Raw genomic sequence first — 8,470 nt, forward strand, 5'->3', positions numbered from 1 at the left:
TCACAAAGGGGCAGACATGCACATCAGGAGATGCGTTCAATAAGATGAAATCTTTGACATTTTAAAAGCCTGCCATGACAAACCATGTGGTGGACATTTCGCCGATCGCAGAACTGGACATAAAGTGATACAGACAGGGTATTATTGGCCCACGATTTTCAAAGACGCAAAGAAATTTGTCCAAGCCTATGACAGTTGCCAGCGAGTAGGACGCCCTGGTCAGTCTGATGAGATGCCTCTGAAACCACAACTAGTCATCGAACCATTCGAGCGATGGGCTCTTGATTTCGTTGGGCCAATTAACCCATCATCAAACCAGAAAACATATATTTTGGTGGCAACATAATATGTCACCAAGTGGGTTGAAGCATAGGCATTGCCTATAGCTACAGAGGACTCCATCATCCAATTCCTGTTCCATTTATTTGTACGTTATGGCCTTCTAAGAGAAATAATTACAAACGGTGGACCACAGTTTGCTGGGAACAGAATAGTTGCAACACTCAATAACTATCATGTCGAGCATAAAATCACTACTCCATACCACCCACAAGTGAATGGAAAGGTAGAAAGCAACAATAAAATAATAGAAGCAATTCTAACGAAAACCATTGCGTCACATAGACGTGATTGGGTTGCTAGACCACCTGAAGCACTGTGGGCTTACAGAACAACATGGAGAAGCACCACTGGTTACTCACCTTATCAATTAGTGTTTGGAAAACAACCCATTTTCCCCATAGAATTCAAAATCCAAACATTATGAACAACGCAGGAAGTTGGCTTAGATCTAACCGAGGCACAGATTAATCGATTGCAGTAGATCAATGAGCTGGACAAAATTAAGCTCTTTGCACTTCAAAACACTGCCCTGATCCAACAACAATGAGCTAAATGGCATGATGCTCTCATTAAAAATAAAGTCTTCCACGAGGGAGACTGGGCTCTGTTGTACAACTCCAGGTTTCAGGACTTCCCCGGGAAGCTCCAGACTTGTTGGTTGGGACCATACAAAATCCAGAAGGTACTTGACAATGGGACCCTTACTCTAGTCACTATTGATTGTTCTAGATATGCCTTCAAGGCAAATGGCCACCGAGTACGTCTCTATCGCAAACCACTCACTCGGGAGTCCTTCTGCCAGTAGCTACGCCGAGACTCTGATATGGAGATTTTAGGGAAGGAAGAGAAGTCTTCCTCATCTGTAATTCATTAAGGAATTCATTTCTTTCTACAGTTTGTACATAAGTTCTTTTCTTGAATCATTTTTGTACATATTTTTACTGTTATTAGTTTTGATGTTCCTTTCTTTTTTTCAAAAGAATAGCATTTTCTTTTGGCTATTCCTTTTTCAAAAGAACAACCCCCTTTGGATCAGCCGTCATCTTGTTGCAATTTGGTTCTTTTTCTTTATATTTGTGTGTTTTATTGTTCCTTTTACAAAGGAACAACATTTTTGATTTCTGCCGTTCCTTTTCCAAATGAATAGCATTTGTGTGTTTTTGCTGTTCCTTTTCCAAAGGAATGGCATTTGTGTGTTTTTGTTGTTCCTTTTCCAAAGGAACAACATTTTCAATTTCCGCTCTTCCTTTTCCAAAGGAACGGCATTTTTTGCATGTTTTTTTTGTTCTTTTTCCAAAGGAACAACATTTTTTATTTCTGTTGTTCCTTTTCCAAAGGAACGGCATTTTTTTGCGTCTTTTGCTATTCCTTTTCCAAAGGAACAACATTTTTGGTTTCTGTTGTTCCTTTTCCTAAGGAACGGCATTTCTGTGTGATTGCTGTTCCTTTCCCACAGGAACAACATTTTTTATTTCTGCTGTTCCTTTTTCAAAGGAACGACATTGGAATGTTCTGTTGTTCCTTTTCCAAAGGAACGTCATCTGTGTGTTCTGCTATTCCTTTTTTTCAAAGGAACAATGTTTTCCATCTTTGTTGTTCCTTTTTCAAAGGAACAACATTTGTATTTTCTGCTATTTGTGGTCTTTTGTTGTTCCTTTTTCTAAAAGGAACACCACTCGCATGCTTTTGCTCTCCCTGTGAAACAGCTTATTCCTTTTGCTCTTCTAAATTAAGGATGCTTATTGCTCCTGTTCTTTCAAGTCTTTTAGAATACAACTATGCACTTATGCAATGGATACAAAATCACAACATACTGAAATCATCCAATCATAAATCGCTATTTTTATAAGGCTCTGCATTGGTAAAAGGTCGGAAGGAAAGACACACTTATTTATCATCTTTTGCTGTCATTGTTCTACTAATTCTACTATGATTGTTCATCTTTATCATGACGACCCCTTTTTAATCCTCTTTGATTATTATTTATGAATAAGAGCAAAGGGTTTATATCTTCCTATTGAGATGTTAAGACTTCTTCCACCATTCCTACTCTTAAGGAGTGTTGAGCCACCCCTTGTGTATAAATAAGGGAAAGTACTTTATGAAAAAGAAAGAAAAAAGTAAACATGACTTATAAGTTGTCAAATGCAGCATAGGAGGTCTCATCAAGAGCCACCCTACCATGATCATGAGGACGAAAGTGAAGTTGCATTCCCACTATGGCCACCACACCAGGGATATGGTCCAAAAGGTATATCAAATAAATAACCCTTGGAACAGGAGGTCTCATCACGAGCCGACCTACCCACTTTTCGCTCCTTCCTCGTGAATGGCATTATGGTTAACTGGTCACCAAGCCAGCATAATGGCCTACAATTTGACATCACACAACATTCCCTAAGTATACACAAAGGATCATGATTCCATGGGTGAAATAAACAACTCTGCGAAGGTTATGGACACCTGTCGGCAGCAGAGCACTGTTAATGGTATTGAAGTCACATTATTTACACCAATAGGTAAGTTACTAATACCCTTCTGTTTCTTATACCTTAGTAATTAATCATATACCATTTCCTGAATTATATAGCGCATGTAAATTTATTATCACCAATCATGGCAGAGTAATTGATAATGACCGCATGAGATTTGGAATGTATGACAAATGTCCTATCCTCCCAGCCTTGCATCATATCACAATAGCCTCTTACGTAATAAGCGATCTAACTCTACGCCTCGATTTCAGTAATTTGTTGTTTTTGTAAACATGGCATATTTCCATACACTGTTCCTTTATGACTATGTTTTAGAATTGGCACTGCTCCTTTATTTGATGGCTGGGACAGCCTATCACATTGCGGGGGGGGAGGTTAACCTCATTATTCCCTGGATTACGTGTCAGCTCACTATTCGGGAAAGTTGTGTAGTAGGGTATGGCACAGCTCAACGGCATACTATTTTTATTTTTTCTGCATGAATTGCTGTTCATAAGCCGTTTCTATTGTATACTCTGTTTTTGAACAAGGTTTGCGTCTATTAGCCTCTCTGTGTTTCAAAAGCACGAACAACTGCCGTTCCATTGAGAGTTTACAGTGAAACCATGGGAGGAGGATCGATTCGGGGTGAACAGTAGGTGTTGACAGTCTCTGCTGTTGCCCTGGAAATCCTGGCAAGAGCAGGGTGGCTGACTTATCTCAACCGCTTGTAGGAGTCTAACGAGACGATGGCAATTGAATTCCTACAGAATTTGCAAGAGGATTACTCCACAGTGAGGGGCAGACACATAGCAGTCACTGACGACATAATCGCAGAAGTCTCGGGACTACCAGCCACCGAACCTGTATGGACGTTAAAAAGGAGAGATTGCAGAAGATTATAGAAATCTTCCGGGACGAAGGCCAGAGCCTGGCAATTAGAGGAAAGGGAGAGCTGTCAGCAATGCTAGGAGAGCCCTGGGCCGAATTGGCAAGGACCATTCAAAGCTACATCATCTGTGAAGGCAAAAAAGACATGGTAAGACCACGACATCTTAAAATCTTAGTTGTACTAAAGCAAAAATTCTCTGTAAATTTACCTGCATTTCTGAATTCGTTACTTTGTCACGTTGCACATAGCATAAAAAGACACAGCATGTAGAGTCAGTTGTTAGTCATCATGGGTTGATTCGGTTAATTGTCAACCATAGCCTCACCCAGTAGCAGAGGAGCTGGGAAGAGCTAATTGCCATGATAAATGGGGGATTGACCACACCATCCCCAAAACGTAAACATGCCACTAATACACCAGAGCGTCCAGAAAAAATGCAGGGAATTAGCAAAATAGAAACATGCCACTAGTACATCCGAGCGTCCAGAAAAATGCAAGGAATTGGCAAAGCGTAAACATACCACCAGTACACACAAATGGCCAGAAAAATGCAGGAAATCGGTCCGGATAGCACGGCTACGAGGGAAGCTGGAGAAGCCCCAGGAAAACACTAGTCAGCCGGTGGAAATTGAAGATGAGCAACCCTCACGGTCAAAAGGGGAGGCCGAGCAATCTGAAGAAGAAGAAAAAGAAGAAGGGGCCGAGCAATATGAAGAAGAAGAAGAAGAAGAAGAAGAGGCTGAGCAATCTCAAGAAGAAGAAGAAAATGAAGAAGGAGCTGAGCAATCTAAAGAAGAAGCCGAGCAGTCCGAGTACGAGGAGGAAATGGAACAGCAGTAAGGTAGCCCATTGCAGGATCCAGTGGGGGAAGATGAATTGGCCAAATTCTTGGCCAATATGGGCGAATATGGCCAACCTTCTAGTCCATCAGACCTCCATGCCGAAAAGAGACCCTAGGAGGAAAATGTACCTGAAGAATTACATGCAAAGGTGGCAGAAGAAGAGAATCTACCTGTTCATGATGAAGAGATGATAGGAGATACTGAACAGGAACAATCCGTTCCTAACCAGAAGACACAGGAAGAAATTCCAAAGGAAGCAGGGGCAGAAAGAGAAGTTGCCCAAGAAATGACAGAACCAGTTAGGGTTCCTGCCCCAAAATAGCCAGAGCAGAACATTGAAGAAACACCCCAGAAGGAAAATCTGGGAACTAGTCACAGTCCAGGCCACAATGAACACCTTGCTGTTCCTTCTAAGGAAATTTTGGAAATTAAAGAATTGCGAAAGGAGCAGCAGAGATTATTGAATATAATAGTCCAGCTCCACTAGCAGATTAGGATCCTGAAAGAAAGGCAAAGGGTAGAAAGGACTTCAGGAAGGAAAAAGGTGACCACTCCAGGAAAACCCCGCAAGGCAAAGGGGCAGAGGACCAGAATTCATCCTGTTGTTCAAAACCCAGTCGAGAACCAGGTTGTTGTTCCAAATGATGCTGAGAAACAGACTGTTGTTCCAATTGAAAAGGAACAACAACAGACTGATATTCACGTTAAAATATAAATGGATGAGATGATGACCTGTGATAAGGAAATTCATATAGAGGCACCATTTTCAAGACTGATAAGGGTTATGAACTCAAAGCAACTCAATAGGAAAGTTCGGGTAAAACTCCCGGCCTCCACTCCTGCATGGAGAAGAGATCCAAAAACAGTAACCCTATGAAAGGGGTTGAAGCAAGCTCAGCAAGAAGCAAAAAATCTTAGAGAGCAAACAGTCCCTCGAAAAAAGTATGAAGAGCTACAGCAGCAGCTTAGGAATGTCAATCAATCTGAAAGCCAGGCGTTTGAAGCTTGGTGAAGGGAACAAGAAAAAGTCACAAAGGTAACTCGTAGGCTAGATATCGTTATCAAGCAGATGGATACCTTGTGTTCTTTATACAATGACGCCTTAACATGTAGAGCCCCTACCAGGAATTATGCCTTGTTTCTACTGGAACGATATTTGCAACTAAAAATAAAGGTTGTTAAAGAAGGTGCTCCCATACAAATTAACACTATCAATGATTTTATAGACTGTTGTAAGCACTACGGGGTAAAAGTCCAGAGACTACTGTGTGAGTTCTATTTACATAACCTTGTATTAGACCAGGAGACCAAGCTGAACCCTGGTCCTTTTGTTGGAGACATCCAATTGTAGGCATTCATCTCATTTGGGGTTAATCAAATTAAATGGCTTAAAGCCTATAATACTTTCCAGAGGCAAGAAAATGGCTTAGATTTGTGGGTAAGGGTTGAGCCTAGGAACCCAGTATAGTTGTGGAAAACACATAGAAGCCTCATGAAGACTGTGGGTGTAATTGAAACATTTGGACCCATGCATGAGGCACTCATTCGACAGGGATTAGAATACTTTATTTCTATCAAAGACCTTGCCATTGATGCAGCTAAATTTCGGTATCAAATCTCTAATCCGAATATCCATCTCAGGGAACCGTTTAAGTATGAGAATTTTAAACTAGCTGCAAATCGCTTGCACCTCTATGGCGAAATCATTTTGAGGGCAGGGCCATCCTGGTTAGGATATAGGTTTCGGAGTCCAATTATTTGGCACCCTGCACCCGGATACCAAGCCTTGTATGAGATGCCCGAGGGTCAGACAGGCCATTTCTTTGACTACCTAGTTACTCATCATGGTTGTAGGCCTCCACATGAGATTCCATCTCCAGCCTATTCTCTCACTGCCTTGCATGTCAACTACAATGTTTTCATGAGGGCATGAAACAGGGTAATCAGAGGGGTGTGTGGAGTACTAAAGAAGGTATGTTTTTTATGATTATTTCAGTATCTTTTCATTAGAACTTGCAAACCTTTTCCATCATGAACTCGAAAAATGATAGGGAATTATAACAAAACATGTGAGATTAATATGCAAGACTAAAACGCTGACAATTGTCATTTCCTTATGCAGGGAGGAGTGAAAACGAGAAGTTGTCGTTCCAAAGGAAAGGACAAGGACGGGTTAACTGTTGTCCCTTTGACAGGAGACCAAATGCAAACAAGGCAAAGCAAATCAAAGTGATTCAGCCTAGAAAAGGAGGTCGAGGTATCAGCTCAGTGCAGGAGAGAAAGGAAGTGACTGAGGACTAACGGTTCGGCGAATCCCTCAGGATCAAGGATCACTGTTTTATCTATTTTTGCACTTAGACATCTCCGCAGTCACCCTTATAAAAGGGGCAGCACTATTAGCTCAGAAGAGAGTTAGACATGGTTATGCTTTTATGTAATTTCTTTTAAGATCAAAACATTGATCATCGAGTCTCGCTAGGAACTGGTTTATTGTAATTTTGCTTTATGCATTAATAGAAACTTGGTTATTACTTAATCTCTGAGTCTGGATTAACTTCAAGAGGTGTACACCTGGAGGCTAGAGGCCCGGCCCTGGAGGGCACTTTCTCCTGTATTATTACGTTGGTTTATTCGTGGTTTGCCTATCGACATTATTTGGTAATCTGATGTGTTTCATAAGTTTACATCACATGCTCTGTTATGTTTAATTCATTAAGGTTTTTACAGACAGGACTATTGTATTGACTCTGCATCATATTACTGTTCTTTTAAGAGTTGATCTAATATTGCTAGTCTTGACAGAATACTGCTACTATTCCATTACAGAGCTTTTGTGTTGTGCACCTATTCATTAACGTTATGGAATTCATCTTGGGAGTTATGTTCTTTACGATTGTTGGATTTATGAACAATGTTGTTCTATTTTGAAACACAGTCGTATTCCTTCTAACTGAGATTGATACTGGGATCAGATTACTATTTAAGTGTGCTATGTGTGTATATGGCTTTCAAGCGCTGTTCCATAATTTATCAGTAATCAGTGCTGTTCCAGTGGTCTGTGTTGTTCGGTTCGCCCTTAATAGTGAAAGATTGCCGTTTGATTATGATTAATGCATTTGATCTGATAGATTAAGATTGTTACTACTTGTGAGACTTAGTTGCTATTCTATTTCTTAGCCACTGTCATATTTCAGAATTGCTACTCCAATTCAGATTTGCTGTTCCATTGCAGACTTGATGTTCGATTTCTTAATTGTTGTTTCATTTCTTATCTGTCGTTCCATTTCCTGTCATTTGTTGTTTTGGTGTGAAGAATGATCTAAGGCTGTAGTGAGATTGACATTTACTGTCTGGCTCCCAGATCCACGATCTGTTCTTTGATTTCCTTTTCCATCAGTTTCCAAAGGGATGGGTTATTGCTACCGAACCGTTGACTGATAAGTTGCTTAGTCTTTTGAATGTGTGATTTAATCTTTTGAAGAAGTTAAGCTGTAGACAAGCATTTACTCTTGTATTTCTGAAAACTGTACTACTAGCATTACTCTGGTAAATGATAGCCTCAAACTGAGACACTCTTTGAAACAACAAAATGTTCCCAGATTGACATGTTAATGTGAGGTAATTAGAGGTGAAAGAGACCCTTTCTATAGCTCTACACTTGCTGCATCAAGATAACTTTTGGAGGTGGATGGTTTCTGCGCTTGAGATGCTTCTTCATTATATCCCACACCTGTCTTGATTAGTGGAGAACACTGCACTTTGATAATCTCATCTAAAGTTTCAGATCCTTTAACAAATCTAAGATTAAGAGCTTTTGTTTTCTCAATCTCTTTTCTAAGTCCCACAATTTCACATTCTAACTTTTCATGATGTTTTTCCCTTTCAGCCAGTTGGAATTGTAGATTATCAATAGTCATATT

This window comes from Pinus tabuliformis, chromosome 5_1 (genome assembly GCF_031772625.1).
Source record: "Pinus tabuliformis cultivar Carrire ecotype Pingquan chromosome 5_1, CPIR1, whole genome shotgun sequence".
NCBI classification, from domain to species: domain Eukaryota; kingdom Viridiplantae; phylum Streptophyta; class Pinopsida; order Pinales; family Pinaceae; genus Pinus; species Pinus tabuliformis.